This window comes from Phlebotomus papatasi, chromosome 3, assembly GCF_024763615.1.
Source record: "Phlebotomus papatasi isolate M1 chromosome 3, Ppap_2.1, whole genome shotgun sequence".
Classification (NCBI taxonomy): domain Eukaryota; kingdom Metazoa; phylum Arthropoda; class Insecta; order Diptera; family Psychodidae; genus Phlebotomus; species Phlebotomus papatasi.
The window spans coordinates 27,987,730-28,003,734 of NC_077224.1; the positions used below are offsets into that span (position 1 = coordinate 27,987,730).

Genomic DNA, 16,005 nt, shown 5'->3' on the forward strand with positions numbered 1-16,005 from the left:
AAACTGTAAGAGAAATTAATCGTAGTTTTTTTTTACTCACCGTTTATCGAATTTTCGTTTTATTTCTTCAATTTTCTTATACTATTTTCACCTAGTGCCACCGAGTATGAGATAAGGTAATACGGTAATGGAAAATTTGCGTAAGAATTCCAATGAAAATGCGTAAATTAACGAAATTCGGTGAGGCTACGGCGAGCATTTTATTGTCAATGTGATTCTGCTCTAACACGTTAAAGTTTTCCAGTTAGCCAATAAAAAAATAAAGGTTTTGTATTGTATAAATACCCCTTTATGCCCCTTACTCTTTCGGATGCGGGGTTGAATGTGAGCCACCCTTTGGGGTATCATTGAAGTGAAAAAAGCTCCAACTCGTCTCTTGGTTCTCAGTTCAATGTGGCTTTCTACTCTGTCCCGAACAACTTTGGCCAGGAGACTCGAAATGGTGAGTCCGCCAATTCAGTGAGTCACTCTCATTCTCTCACTCATTCGCTTACTCTCGTTGGTGACTGTTGCGTCTCACGGCGAGAAATTCTCGGTGAATCGGCTTCGCAGTCTCTTCTGGTTGTCGCCATGTGCAGTTTAGTGAATGTGGAGCAAAAGCTCGTAGCGACTTGTGCATCGCGTGAGTTCAGTGATAGCAGATTAAGGTTGATGTGTCTTTGGTATACAAATTGCCAAGAAGAAAAATCGGCGCAAACGTGCAATTGAGACAATTGCTTGATTAAACGTGGAGTTCGAGCAGTACAAGAAAATTACGTGAAGAGGTGGATTAGTCAGTGGTTGAGACAAGAGAGACTACCAGTTGTAAGATAATACTGGACAAAAAAAAATAGTGTTTGTGTGCTGATAAAGTGTCCTGATAGGAGTAATCTGTGCCAAAAATTCAATATTTGCCTTTTTGTCAACGGACGCAGCATTGGGCAAAATTAGTGGATTTTTTGCTGTTGTTTAGCGATAAAGAATCTCAACCTTCAAAGCTGAAACGAATCTTGGATTTCTTTTTTTTTCGATAATTTCTTCTAGATTCACCATTTGAATGTAGTGTCTGTGTAACCGCTCCTTCGTAATTATATATTCAGCCATCGAGCAATAACATAAAAAGAATGTTAGTAATTTTAACCAAGATTTCTCTTCTCACATGAGGCTCATTTCGACAGAGTTACGATTTTTTAGCGACATAATTGTCGCCTCCACATCACAACTATTTTTTGCTATATCACATTTAATTAATTCACACATTTGTATCCAACTGAAGATTCTTTTTTTTTCTTTAAATCATTTTTCATATTTCATTGTTCGATCTTCATACTGATGCTCGAACACAATGCGTTAAAAGAATTTTTCTGGTCAATATCAGAAACTTCCTTGGGAGAGACATTTCACCCAGAAATAAGACTTGCCAGATATTATGAGTCAATATAGGAGCAAAAAGTTGGACGGAAAAAATAGCAATTGTGTCGCGTGTTTGAGAATTTTCTTTTTGGCACGGAAGACTGAAGATTCAGTGAAATTTTAGCTATTGTGGTAATTTCGGAGAGTCATAATACGGAAGATGTTTTTTTTTGTTTGTTTTTTAGGCGTCGAATAACTAAAAAGAAGTTATTGGAAGCAGAATAGTAAAAGATTGATATTGTAAAAAAAAATTCAGCCAAAACTTAGCTTATACACTCAGAAAACACCTTCGCTAATCACGCGAAGAATGAACAATTTCTCAAGAATACGATGTTGATATTGGTTCATGTTAGATATGTTAGTTATATGCGGTGAAGCATTTAAATATAAACATTGCTGACTTTATCTAAACATTGACTTATTTAGACACAATTTTGGACATAAACAAAAACCTAAATAAATTTTAAACGTATTCTGCACCTTTTTGTGGAAATTAGGACGAAGTTGGAATGTCAATTTGTTTATTTTGCCCATTCTTATAGTCAAAAACGGTTGGTAAGAGGTTTAAATGGAAGCCAGGATCTGGGACAGTGTCATGTCATGAAAGACACCATTTCTAAAATTAAGCGATAAATACCTTTATACAGAGAAAAATATTTATTTAAAGAAGATTTAGTTTTTTTTTTTTTAAATTTATAGCCCATAAAACTTTAAGATAAGCTTGTTATGGCCTCTACACACTAGAGAAAATTATGCCCATATTGAAGAGTTTTTCCTACACAATTGTAAGAAATTTGCTTCAATATGGACATAAATTTCTCTAGTGTGTAGAGGCCATTAGAAAATGAGTTTTTTTTCATTTTACCAAGTTTAAACAAATAAGCCTCTACACACTATAAAGAGTTTTCGTCAATATTAGACGTAAATTTGGGAGCATGTTTCGTCAAAAATTTTTATTTTGACAGAATTTTTAAAGTACAGCAAAAAATATTTCATAAAATTGTTCGTAAATGTTTGCAAATTCTTATTGGGTGCTTACGAAATGCTCGTAAATCATATAACCCACTAAAAAGTTTGTAAATTTTTGTATTATTTCACAATTTTTTTTTTGAATATTTTACCAATTTTTTTATGTACTGTTCATAAAAATTTTTTTTTTGATTGTGACATTTTGACACATCTTAATGCGAAAAAAGTGTCGAAATGTTTCAATTGAACAAATATATCTCACAAAGTACAGAAGACATAAGGTCTGAGTAATGGGAGAATCAATAAGAAGATCTTCTCTTTATTTAATAAATATAATAAAAAATATTTTAAGTTTTAGAAATATTTAAAGTAGTAATTTAAAAAATCTTTGCCATTATCTGCTACTCTACAAAAATTCTTCACTATTTTAATTCGCATTATCAGTAAACTGTCAGTTTACTAATAGTTTAATTTAAAGTTTAATTTAAACATTCATTTTTATTATTTTTAACATTTTAAACAAATCTTACCTCAATTTTGAGATAAAGAATTTCGCGTTACTGTTAATGCATTTAATTTTCTTTTATTAGAGGTTTATCTAAAATAATTGGATTTAGTGCCAAGATAATATTTCTGTGTCAAACGCTGGTGGCTCTTTAGAATCCATAAATAACTTCATTTATAAATTTCACTGCACAATATTGTTAAAGATTTCGTGACTGTGAGAGACTTAAAGAGGATGAGGAACAAAAACTTAAAGAACTTTAGGATTTCCCTTTCGATGATTAGAACACAGAAAATGTCAAATTTTCATACAGAACTTTACTTCTTTTAAAAATAAAGTTCACAATTGCAGAATTTCAAACAGTCTATTACGGCTTAAAGATTTAAAGCCTCAAGAGTTGTCAAATAATTCAAAGTATATTCTATTAAAAACTAAAAAAAAGAACAGGATGGATAATATTTAAAATACAAGCGATAGAATGGTTTTAACATTTAGACATCATAAGATCTATTTAAAATGTTTTTTGATTTGGCGTGACTTTTTTTCCAAAGATAATATCACGATAAAAATAATAAAAATTGATTTAAAAAATATTCTTTAGTGAAATCTTTAAGAAAAAATTGTATTGGTTTATTACAAGTTTATCTCTTAATTTGTGTAAAAAAAAGTTTAAAGAAATTTAAAGTTATTATTGTTAATACTACGAAAGTACCTTCAGTTGTAATGAAGTTATAAGACAAAGTATTGGTACATTCGAATTTTTTGAGTAAAATTTTCAGCATTCTACAGCACAATGGGCGTGTGTAAATACCTTTAGTTATGGTAGAAAAAAATGCTCAAGAATTATTAAAAGGTCCTTTGATATATTCATAAGACCAACCAAGTACTTAAAAGTGGGCGGAAACATTAATCGATTGTTGGTTTAGAATCCTTTATAATTCCTCCTCAGGAAAGGTTTTCTCAAATGCAAAAGAGTTCAATTAGAGCATGTACATATCGGAATGTGAGGGTAGGGGATGGTGGGGCTATTTTGGCTGCTAGTGTCAACTTCACTTTAAGAGTATTTTAATAAGAAAAGCGGCATATTAACCCATTCAGTCAATGTACTAGAAATACTTGAGATAGAATGTTCATATTTTGGGATTAGCTTCCTATAGATTATTAGATGAATTGTTTGAAAAGAAAAAAATTTTATCTTATATTGGGGCGCGGGGAGCCTCTGTCAAACACACGTCTTAACGGTCACTGAATTTAAATTCAGTGCATTAATTCATTACAAACTCTATTGCTTTAGATAGAATAACTATCCAAGAACACAAATTGGCAACTAGAATTCAAATCAGGACAGAGGAAAGAGGCCAATTTTAACAAATTCGACGAGATGTCGTATTTTCCGTCCGCCATTTTGAGCAGAAATTTTGCATGACCTTCCGCGAAGCAAGAAAATAATATCAAAATGTATTTTCATCTCTGTCGGACTATTTTTCTCAAGTAATTGAATAACTAACGTTACTAAAAATCCATTCCCGACTGCAATTCAGATAAAAATTTCCCAGAAATAAATCATTAAAAATCACTCAATTTGCGTATGATGTATAATACAATGGTAAGGAATGGGTTAAGAAAAAAGACTATATACGGCTAGTGAACTTTTCTTAATTTTATTGGTTTAAAAAAAAAGGATTCTGCAATTAGAGAAATATTACCGTGATCGAAAGGATATTCAGTGTTCTAAATTTTCTTTCTGAAAAATAGAAAAAGGACAATTTGACAGAGGATTATATTTGCCAAAATTTCTTTCATAAGCTTTGCCTGTTTTTGAACAACAAAAACAAAAACAGTAACAGATTATATTTATAATGGCCAACTCTCAACTTATGTACTTTGCAAGCATGTTTTTGATATTTCAGTGAGAGTGAATGAAATCTAGATCTAGTTATAAGGGAAGTGTACCACGGATCGGAATGTTAAGAGACGTGCTCCATATTTAGTTGAATATATGAGTTCCAAAACACTATTTGGTATTTTTTTACATGCCAATTGATATATTAGTGATCCATTTAATCATTTTCGTGTATTGACACTTTTGCTAATTACGGAAATTAATAATATATAGGTGTAATTGTAAGGATGCAATGTGTTCCGCGGATTGGAAGGGACTTAATCAGGTGTTCCATGGATCGGAAGGGGGTGAGCCACGGATCGGCAGATGTTTTTGATGAGGATTCTCTTACTTTCTTGGCATCTAAATCATTCTACAAGGCTTCATTGAAGCTTCTTTGTCATCCTCACACTGTGTACTGTGTATTCACATGATACAACTTCTAAAATTGTTAAATTTAATGAAACTTTCACTGGTAAATTGTCCTATCACAACAAAAACATCTAATAATGGCTGTGAAGATGACAGCTGAGCGCAATTTTCCACGAAAAAAATGTGCCAATTCGAGGAACAGATGAAAGAAAACGGTACTTGTTCGCAAAAAATAATTTATTTTCAATATTCCTTGCCGAAATAATTTTAAAAAAAAGTGTATTGATAGTGAAATTAGAGTCACTAAATATTCATTTTTAATTAACACAGATTTGTTAATCATTTTAATCAAACATAATTCAATAAATTAGGTAAATAACACCACTTTTGTTTGAAATTCGACGAGAAAATTGGTTCTGTAGATTAAATATGAACTAACGTGATGCATCTTGCTAAAGAAAATTACTAAAATATATTGAATTATTTTGAAAAGTATATTTTATTTTGGGGTGCCGATACGCGGGACAACCTTCCGATCCGAGGAATACTGACGATCGCTGGTACATTTACCTTATCATATAGCTTACAAACAATAGTTATAGGCTTATTTTTAGTTTGAGTTTGTTGTTCATTTTGCATTTAACGTAAATAACGTAACGTGCAATAATGTGCATTATGTTCTCCTGAGATTACACAGAAAATTATTACAATAAATAAATTTTAGCCAACAAAAATTAACTCAATACTAAACAAAAAGTTTTTGTCCTGAAAACTAGGTATTCAGATAATTTTTTTTAATTTGACTAGAATATAGAATATGTAGGGGGAAGTGGGGCACCTTTGAAATTGGGATTTTTCTCCTATGTTTAAGTGGAACTGAGACATCATGATGTAATTTAGCTTCTTAATCTATTTGTTCACCTAAATTATATCACGATAAGGCTCAATTTTATTTAAAAATATGTGAAAAATTCAAATTTCAAAGGTGCCCCACTTATTCTAATGTGATCAGTAAAAGAATAAATGTGGTCAGTAATATCTAAAATACTACTTCAATATCCAAAATCCTTACGAAAATGGGTCTAATTTATAATTACTAATATGAGAATAGGTAAAATTAGAAGCTCTTTATTTTCTCTTGGTCAAAACTTGTATGAAACTTTATTGCTTTTGACATTCTAAAACAAGAAATTGAAATTTTCAATTTATTAAGTACTGAACAAATTTGAGGTTTTTTGATGCCCTAATTGTTTACTTATTTACATAGTGGCTTATTTTCTGAGGATATTTTACATTTTAATCACCTGAATGGTCCAAGAAAGTCTCCGGTCATGTTCAGTCCCTATCTCATTTCTACTTCAACCATAAATCCAATGGCCAAGTAAGTAAAATTATAGTTATCCCTAAATAAGCAGAGCATAGGAGAGAAAGAAGAAGAGTAAAGAAAAATTTAGGTCGTGTTAATGATAAGGATCGACTTATCCAAAAAGCGTTTCTACTTAATATAGTCTTGTAGAATTTTCTAAATATTTCCCTAGACACACTTACAACTTAAGTCGAGAGACGAATTAGTTAGAAAATAATGGAAATGCATTCTGACGGACTTACAAGGGTTAATTTCTTCAGGAATATTTGCCCTGATCCCATATAACTCCATCCTCCCCTATTAGAATATTTAGAAAGTTTTACATGCGAATTGTGTACTTTAGAATTCCGAAAGAAAACCATGAACCGTTTTTATTTGAAATATAATTTATGTAAAAATGTAAAAAGTTAAAAGCAAGTAAATGATAAATTCAAACCCTAAGATGTTTTCGATGCAGAAACCCAGATTTGTCTGAGTGTCGTGAGAAAACCCGCTACTAATGAATGCCACTGAAAATTTAGAGAAAAATTATTCTTAGAAAATATTGAGGCAGCACCACGGTGTCTTTTGCGTGAAATGGTGAAAAACATTTATTTTCAGATTATTTCATTGCGGCCACTTAATAGTTGCCAATATTTGCTTGTATCAGAGAAAATATTTGTGCTAACTCATGTTTGTGTTTGTGGATTTTTTTTTGGTATCTTTTTCTTGAACGAGACTCTCGACACGTATCTTTTTGGCCGATTGGAGTACCCCGCCATTGAAAGTGTCTCAAGGGACACCTTTTACGTTCGCATGGGTGGATTGCGAGTGCTGATAATATTTTTCATTCACATAATTGCGCAGATTTGTGGTTTTTTTGGCGCTCTTTTCCTTTGATTGTGTTTTGTCACAAAAAGATACTCAACCAGCTTCGTCTGGCCTCTTTTATTCCTCCTGCGGGATTTGCTTTATCACAAAATTCTTCTGTTGTTCACCGTCTTATTGCAAAATAAGTATAAAGATCAACAACAAATAACTTCGCCTGAATCAGGTGAAATTTGTGCGATTTTTAAGAAGCATGAGTGAAAAACATGGGCCACACCGGAGGCAAAATAACCATAAGAAATTAAAACTTATAGTTTGCGTCAATGATTATTCATGTCAATTAAAAATTTATCTGGAAATATCTCACCTGAAAACACCTCAGCAATTGTGATATGTTACAAAAAATAATGTCTCGAGTTGGGAAATACACACATTCTCTTCAATGTCACATGATGAAAATATTTCTAGACAACTGTTTCAATAAATTGCATATTTTATTTAAAATGAAAGAAAAAGAGTGATATAAAGACGTTGAAGACAGAGAATCATATACTTTAGGATGCGGAGAAGGAGCAATAAGAATGTTCCTTAAATATTACTTTGTCGTCATCGACTTTCCAATGTATCTAAAATGATGCTGGTTGCTTTTTGTACAGTCAGAAAAACATGTCATTTAATAGAGAAGGAGAAACCGGAAGGGCGCCAAAGTGTCTCAGCTTTGCAGAATGCTCGAATGCATCATACATTAAATGTATATTTGATTTTTTTCTCTAGATTAATTTATTTAGTTAGTCGTCGACATTATAAGAAAAGAATCGTGTTCACTAATTAAGAATTTCGCATTTATTTTGCCTCTGTGTAATTTCCTATAAAAAAAAATTCCCAATTTATACAAACGATTTGTCACACATTGCTTGCTCTGGGAGCAATATAGTTAATTATAGGGTCAAGGGAACAGCTATTTACATTTTAAGAAGTCTTGTCATGACCTATTGGCATCATATTTTGCAACATTTGAGATACGAAATTTGAACAGCTATCCTTATAGGGTAAGTGTGCCAAATTCCGGCCAGCTTGCAATTTCGGCCACCTTTTTTGTTCCACGAATTTCCATGAACTTTTAGATTTTACGTACTCTAGAGATTATACAATGCAAAAGAATAACAAAAAATGTAGCTTCGACAAAGGAGATTACGTGAAAAAGATATTGGAAGAATTCCCGAAGGGCAAGGAACTATGAGAATGAAGGTGGCCCAAATAAGGCATTAAAGCTATGTCTTGTCTATATATTTATTCATTTTAAAATGTATTAAGAATGAATTTAGAGTAAATAAAGACGGTAAACTCTTTACAAGGTTTCAAGCAACACTCTTACAAAAGAAAGAATAAAAAAAATCAATTTGTATTAAAAATATTACATTTCAAACTTGAGACTTTGACGCTTGCATACAACTATGCCGAAATTTGGCACACTTACCCCATGTAGGAAAAGGCAGATTAATGAAAAAAACGTTATAACTATTACTTGCATTTTATTAAACACATTAAATAAATTTCAATACTTTGACGAAGTTGCCCAATAAGTGTTCTCTACCGAATCGGTGTTCCTTCAACCCTATCTCAGGAAAAACTAAATTATTTATTCAAATTTTTACCAAATAAATCTATATTTATCCCAATCGACTGAGAAATACGCTATAGAACTTTTTTTTGGATTTAACCTTCAAAATTCGTCTTAGGAATGACTCAAGGTCATTGTAATTTAAAGACCGAATATCCGAATAGACCACAATTTCAAACATAACATAATGTTAAAAAATCGCATAATATGTTCTTGAATTATTTCAAAAACCATTATTTTGGAAAAATGTATGTTAAAAACCCTATATAGTTCTTTAACCTATAATCGGTTGGATCAGCAGCTGTGCTCAGTGCATTTGCTTTATGTGTACTTTTATTGTAAATAACCTAAATAACGCATCGCTTTGTGTCGTTTTTAAGGAATGTAGACACAAAGCAATTCAGTTAGCACTGTTGCTGATTAAACAGACGATATTAAATATTATATATATTTTTTATTTTTTTTTAAATCGCCCAATTCGCAAAGGTATGTTAAAAATCTGTCCCGCTGGGAAAAAGATGGAAATTTAGAAAGAGTCAAATTGTTGAGAGATTCTACATATTGTTGTTCTCTTTGTGAAGTTCGAGCATTAGAAGAAATAATGTGTTATTTTCTGTGCCGGAGTGGTACAAGGAAAACATCCGTGGTAGAGCAAAATGGGATAAAATGTAAATATGTGAGAAAGAATGGATGGTATCAACCAAGGAAAAAAATGGGAAAGCATTTCATACAACCGCAGGCTTGAAAGTTGTTTAATACCTTTAGTAGAAATACAAGGATACGCTGAAGCAGAAGGAAAATTCTTTGCTCATTTTCTATCCTGTGGGTGAAATGTGCGCATTCTATTCAGTTCTCACAAGTAGGAAGATCATACAGTGAGATACACAATTATTTGTGAAATTTGTAGGGCAACATTAAAGAATAGGATGGGATGGAATGTCAGATAAACCAATTTTCAACAGTTCTTTTCAAAGTTGAAAATAAATTAATTAAATGGTTTTTTAAATTAAAATTGCATAATTACTAATTTATTGGAGTATTTGATTAGGGGGAAGTGAGGCACCTTTGAATCGGGGCACCTTTAAAATTGTGCTTTTTTCTCCTACTCTTACAGTAGACTCTCTCAAATTCGGGCATTTGGGACCAAAATGTCACCCAAATTAGAGAGAAATTTGGGCGACAAATTTTTTGAAATGCAACTATTTTTTTATTTATCTGCATACACATATTGAGTTTACGTACTCAAATATATTGTAAATATCATGAAAATCCCTTAATAATGAAAAATCACATCGAAACTAAGTCAAATCATGGCAAATTTGAGCATATTTGCTTCATTTGATAATCACAATTAAACTTGAAAAATGTCAACGAAGTTTTTTTTTTAATTTTACTGCTGCCCGAATTAAAAAGTAGCCCGATCTTGAAAAAAAAACCGAATTAGCGAGAGTCTACTGTAAATGGAACTGGACCTTACTGTGATATTAATTTAGATCCACAAGAAAAAAGATTCAATTTTAAAGATGCCCCAGTTCAAAGGTGCCTCACTTCTCCCTATCATTATCTGAACTCCCAAATTGATTTGTCCGACATTTTGCGCTATCCAATTTTCTATCAGTCATTCTACTGTGGCTCTTCTCAATCAGAAATGTGATAAATGTGTTTAACCCTCTAACGGGTAAGACCGCCTCCAGGCGGTCTTCACAAAAATCACATTTACAGAGCGACAATAAAGGTTTTATTTATCTAAAAGTGCTATAGTGTCCTCGGTAATAGTCTTATAAACATCTCTCGAAAGTTTGAATTCATTTTGACTCTTGGTTTTTTGCTATTCCCAGTTTTGTGTGACAGGTCAGAGAAAAAGCAACAAAAAATATTTGTGCAAAAAAACTCATTTCCAATTTCCATAAAAATACCGATTTAAAGTTATCTGATTAAAATAAATTTATTTTTTACTGAAAGATATGTCATTCTACTTTGTATATTTTATTTAAAAAAAATTGAAAAACTAAAAATGTGAATTTTAGAAGCAAAAATAGTTTCAAAATATTTTTATATTTCCTTACCTACCTCCCAAACTAAAAGAGATAATGAAGAATGGATGGTTTTTTCGACTTTATTGGATCATAATTATCCTAGAAAACTTTGTTTTAGAACTTCTTTTCGCATATTAAAGAAAACACCGTTAGAGGGTTAAATTTGGTCAAACTATTTAAAAAGCAGTAGATATTTTTGAACAACACCGTAATGTGAACTTTAAAACACAAAATCATCAAAGTTAAGAGCATTTACTTGAGCCTAAAAACATTCTCCGTCAACATGGATTTTACTCAAGCGTTGCAAAATATTTATTTCGTTCCCATATGGACATAAAGTTGGTGAATAATTTATTCATTAGAAAACAAAATAGAAGTTATAACAAAATCACAGCTAAAAACACTTTAAATATTAAATGCAACTTTCTTTCTCTCTCGCTCTCTGCAAAATTTAAATACAGAAGGTAAAGTCATGTTGCGAGCCCACATTAAATATATTTATCGTAATGTAATCCGTTGCTACGAATTTTGTTTTTCGCTTGAGGCTGATAAAATATAAGAAGACGTTGTTGTCTCAATAAATATGCCGAATTTTCATTAAAAATAATGTATTTCATCGAAATACTCAACATGTTATCTAATCAGGATAATGTAGGATCATCAACCTTTGAAATTGAAAGAAATTGAAAAATTTTTCTCATAATAATTAAATTTTATTAATAATAAGAGAATTAAGTACAAGTCGGTTGTCCTTTGGATGGCAAAAAAGGAGTGTAAAATGATTTCATTAATTATTTAAAATGCTACAAGAAGCAAACCCCTTTTTTGCTCCAATAAGCACTTAAATATTCCGTGAGCGCGCATACCAAAGATTTGGGTAGACAAATATGAAAATCATTTCTTTCGTTGACTTTTCTCTTCTTCTGTTTTCACAGAAAGAGAAAGAACAAAATTTTGTTAAAGAAAAAAAAAATGCCGCAGAAAAATATTTCCATTGAAATTGTAAAGAAAAATCGTGATGGTGACTGTAGAGGCAAACGAGGGTATATTGGCCTTAATTACTTACTCAACTTTTTACAAATTTTCTGATACACTTTTAGAGAACTTTCTGATATATGAACTGAGAGTTTTCGGACTTTTTTCAGCCAAAAACCGTTAGCTGACAAAACAGCGCTTTTAGCATATTTTTGCTGAGTCGATCAGCTGTGCGGTCAGCAGTTTTCGATAAAAAGTGATATGTATTTGAATGCTGAATTTTGCTAGCTTTAAAACGACACTCGTGCGTGAGGCAGTGTCATTTCCATATATTTGGTTAGCACTTTTTGTTCGAGAACTGCTGACCAGACCGCATATTTTTGCTGATCGATTCAGCAAAAATATGCTGAATATACTGCTTTTTTCAGCTAGCGGTCGCTGTGAAATGCCAATCTGTTCGAATTTGATTTCAATCTTAACTAAAATAGGTTGAGAAAGACCAATAGGGGAATGTTGGCATGGTTCGCACCGAGTGAACCTTCAAACGATGCGAATTTTCTCTTTGTTTGCAAAGATATGACCTACCATTTCTCATCTGGTTTTGTGAGCTTAATAATGATCTATCTTATGGCTAACAAATGACGAACTAGCTCTTTCCAAACAAAGAGAAAATTTGCGTTGTTTGAAGGTTCACTCTGTGCGAACCATGCCAACATTCCCCTAGAGGTCTTTGATTTAACAAAAAAAAAAGAGAATGAATGGGAGTTGTTGGAACTTTGGTTCATTTTTTTTTAAACATAAAATAAATGATTTTCATAGAAAACAAAAAGAATATTTAAAAAATAAATTAAGATAATAATTAAATGTTTTCAAATATGGCAGAGAATCTGCGAAAATATCTGCTCGATTGTCTAACTATTTGACCTCTAGCCTTTTGGACCAGACAATCAATAAACCGGAGAAATATTAATATTTTCTTCTTTCGAAACTTTAAGTTTCCGAAAAGTTTTCTATATTGTAAGTCCCTTGGTATTTGGTAAGAGATAAGGATACGTAAATTTAAATATTAACGTACTCAATTTTTTGGTTAAAAATCGAAAATAATAAGTAAAATATTCAATCTTATTCTTAAAAAAAAACTATTTTTTTTAACGATAATAGATCGAATTTATATTATTAATATCGTGCGATGATTGTACATAGTTAGATTAACAAAATTCATAAATTTTCCTTTGCCAAAACCTGAATAATTTCACAGCTTTTCGTTTACTACAACTTTTCGTTTCTTAATAAATAACCAAATTAAACATTTCACTGATCATCCGTACCAACACCCATTTCTTACACATTTCTTGAATTATAAATATTACTGTCCAACGCTGCCCCGTTTTCACCTATTATTTTTAATGATGGAGAATGATGAAAAACGCCTTTTAGCTTAATGTCACAGGTCATTCGAAAAAGCTTTGATATGCCTTAAACATTGATTAAAACATGCGAATGATTTTGCCGAAATCCATAATTGAATGCATCATTAAGATTAATAAATTGTACATTTCAAACACAAACGAACATTTCAACAAAATGAAAAGATCGAAAATTCAATTTGGTTGTTTTTTTAGTCATTAAAATCTAAATGCAGTCTGTAAAAAAAACTATTTTTTCTATATTTATAATTTTGCATGATATTTTCATGATAAAGAGTAATAAAGATCCCGGATACGTTAGTACCATCTTACATGATTAATTGTATAACTAAGACCAAGTTTTGCAAAGATTTTGTTTTCCTAAATAAAACTTAATTTTTAATTGCAAACAATTTGTTTTTAGAGATTTACATGCAGTTTCTTTTTAATAGTAGAATCCTTCAATAATTTTTTAATCGAATGAGATTTTAAAAAAAAACATTACAATACAAAGATATAAAATGTCTATTCTCACGTATTTTAATAGAATATAGCGCTTATGAGTTATTTAGAGAATTTAGAGAGTAAGAAGTATTTTAAATAATATCGGATATTTCACTTTAACCATTCTAATCTCGCAACCGCAATTTGTTGAAAAAAAAGTACTTTAAAATCATAAATATTTTGAATGAAGATTCATGTATTTCTCATTATTCATCCGTCTGATAAATATAAATGAAATGGGAGTCAAAAATCATTTCTGCAAACATCATCCTGACCCCTTGAGGATAAATCATTCATATACGCTCTGCATATTCGAACAACGATGAAAAACTTTGCATAAATTTTCATATATCCTTAAGAGTGAAAGGGGAATACTCAGAGTTGTCTCATATCGAATGGCAGCTGAGTAATTTTTTGAATATATCTATATCTTCTATGTATGAATTTGCATGAATTTATAAAAAAAAGGAACATCTTCTTGCATAAATTCTCACATTGGTCTTCTAGGGACGTGCAATAGTCTCAATGGGAGATTTCTGCATATTCATTGTAAATTTCACTGCTGAATTTTGGCATGTTGGAATCCACAAAAGAAAATTCATATTCATTGTATGACTTAAAACATAAATTAAGTATCATGAATATTTTCACATATTCCTTGTAGCAGCAATTACTTGAAGCCATTGAAGCAGATTCATCTTTTTAAGTCATTTCATGTTGGTGCAACTTCACCACTTTAGTTCTTTATATAAATTGCTATCCATCTCCAAAGGATTAGGCTTGTTAAGTCTAATGGCCAATAATAAATTTAAGTGGCATTCATCCTTACTGCGGGTGTCTGTTTTTGGACCAATGAAACTTTCATGACTTTCTCTGCTTCTGACTAACCCATGTGACTCATTTAATTTTCTGGCTTCTCTTAAAAATGTTATAATTACCCCATACACCGTAAGTTTGCTTTTTTAGCAAGACAAAGGAATGATTAATAAATACGTGTTATGGTTATTTTTAAACAGAAACTTGTTGTTTTGTTACGTCTTGGAAAAGCCGTATTGATATAATATTTTATGATTATTTTCTTGGACATGAGATTCAACTAATTGTAAGAATATGACATTGCAAAAAAGCTTCGAAGGATTCGTACTTGTACTATACTCAGAATTATGGTACTATTCGAATAAAAATTTTAGCACTTTACTATTATCAAGTGCTTCTGGGATATAGATTTTTCTTTGTGTTGGTTTCTGTCTCGACTGTTTTCCCCGATCCTCGCCGCAAAAATCACCAAACACTCGTGGTAGGAACAAACATAAAGAGAAGTTGATTATGTAGTGAAAGTTAAGACTAGTAAAGTGCTAAAATCATATGTTCATTTTTAATTGGAATAGCACTATTAAAGGATCTGTTTAAGGGTCACAGGAGTTTAGAAAACTTCACTGATAACAATATAGCTTTACGTTAGTAACGTCCTCTAATACAGAAACTTCGAAATGAGGAAATTCTGAAATGCATCCCATTGTGCTGTGCACCGATGCATCTTGGAAAATCTTCCCTAAAAAATAAATGAGATAAATTTTCCAATCTATCTGTTATAACTTCCCCTGGTGTGTCCTGACTAAAATAGAAAGCCTGGGAAAAGTGCACCGGGCTAAAAATTAGTGCAAGATATTGGGGGAACTGGAGCACTACCAAACATGAGGTAGCACCAAACACTAATTTTTATTTCTAAACTACTTTCAATTGACAAGCATTCCTATAATGCCTATAAATTTATGTGCGTCTTGTCCTCCGAAGTCGAATAACTGATTAAAAAATCGCAGTGTTTGGTGCTACCCCGTGTTTGGTGGTGCCCCAATTTCATCTATACTTTGAAATGCAAGTTTCGAATTAAAATCCGCCTTTTCTTTAGATCCTATAATAAATAAATAAATAAATAAATAAATAAAAAATTCCGCTGAATCACGCTGAAACACGGATCATATTTAGGAGAAAGCGCGCTACCGTCGGACGATTTATGTTTCGCACAAATCATTTATTTTTCAATATGGTATATCTGAATTTGGCCCATTATAATATTGTATATTAATAGATAATCCTATGCCTCAAATTTTCAGAAAAGAGCTATGGGTAAAATCCATAAGGTACATGGAGAAAAAAATTGAATTGTCCG

At 31.5% G+C, this 16,005-nt stretch overlaps 1 protein-coding gene across 7 annotated transcripts in view; it reads left to right on the forward strand.

The window, feature by feature from the left end:
• The window catches only part of LOC129807444 (cAMP-specific 3',5'-cyclic phosphodiesterase), a 378,877-nt gene that overhangs the window by 232,414 nt on the left and 130,458 nt on the right, over positions 1-16,005 (forward strand). The window contains exon 1 of one of the 7 annotated variants that reach the window (XM_055856708.1): positions 151-1,105. The exons of 5 other annotated variants lie outside the window; for them this stretch is intronic. The gene's annotated coding sequence lies outside the window, so the exon portion shown is untranslated. Of the gene's footprint in view, positions 1-150; positions 1,106-16,005 lie in introns of those variants that run through there. One more of the 7 variants, XM_055856707.1, reaches the window with a different exon arrangement.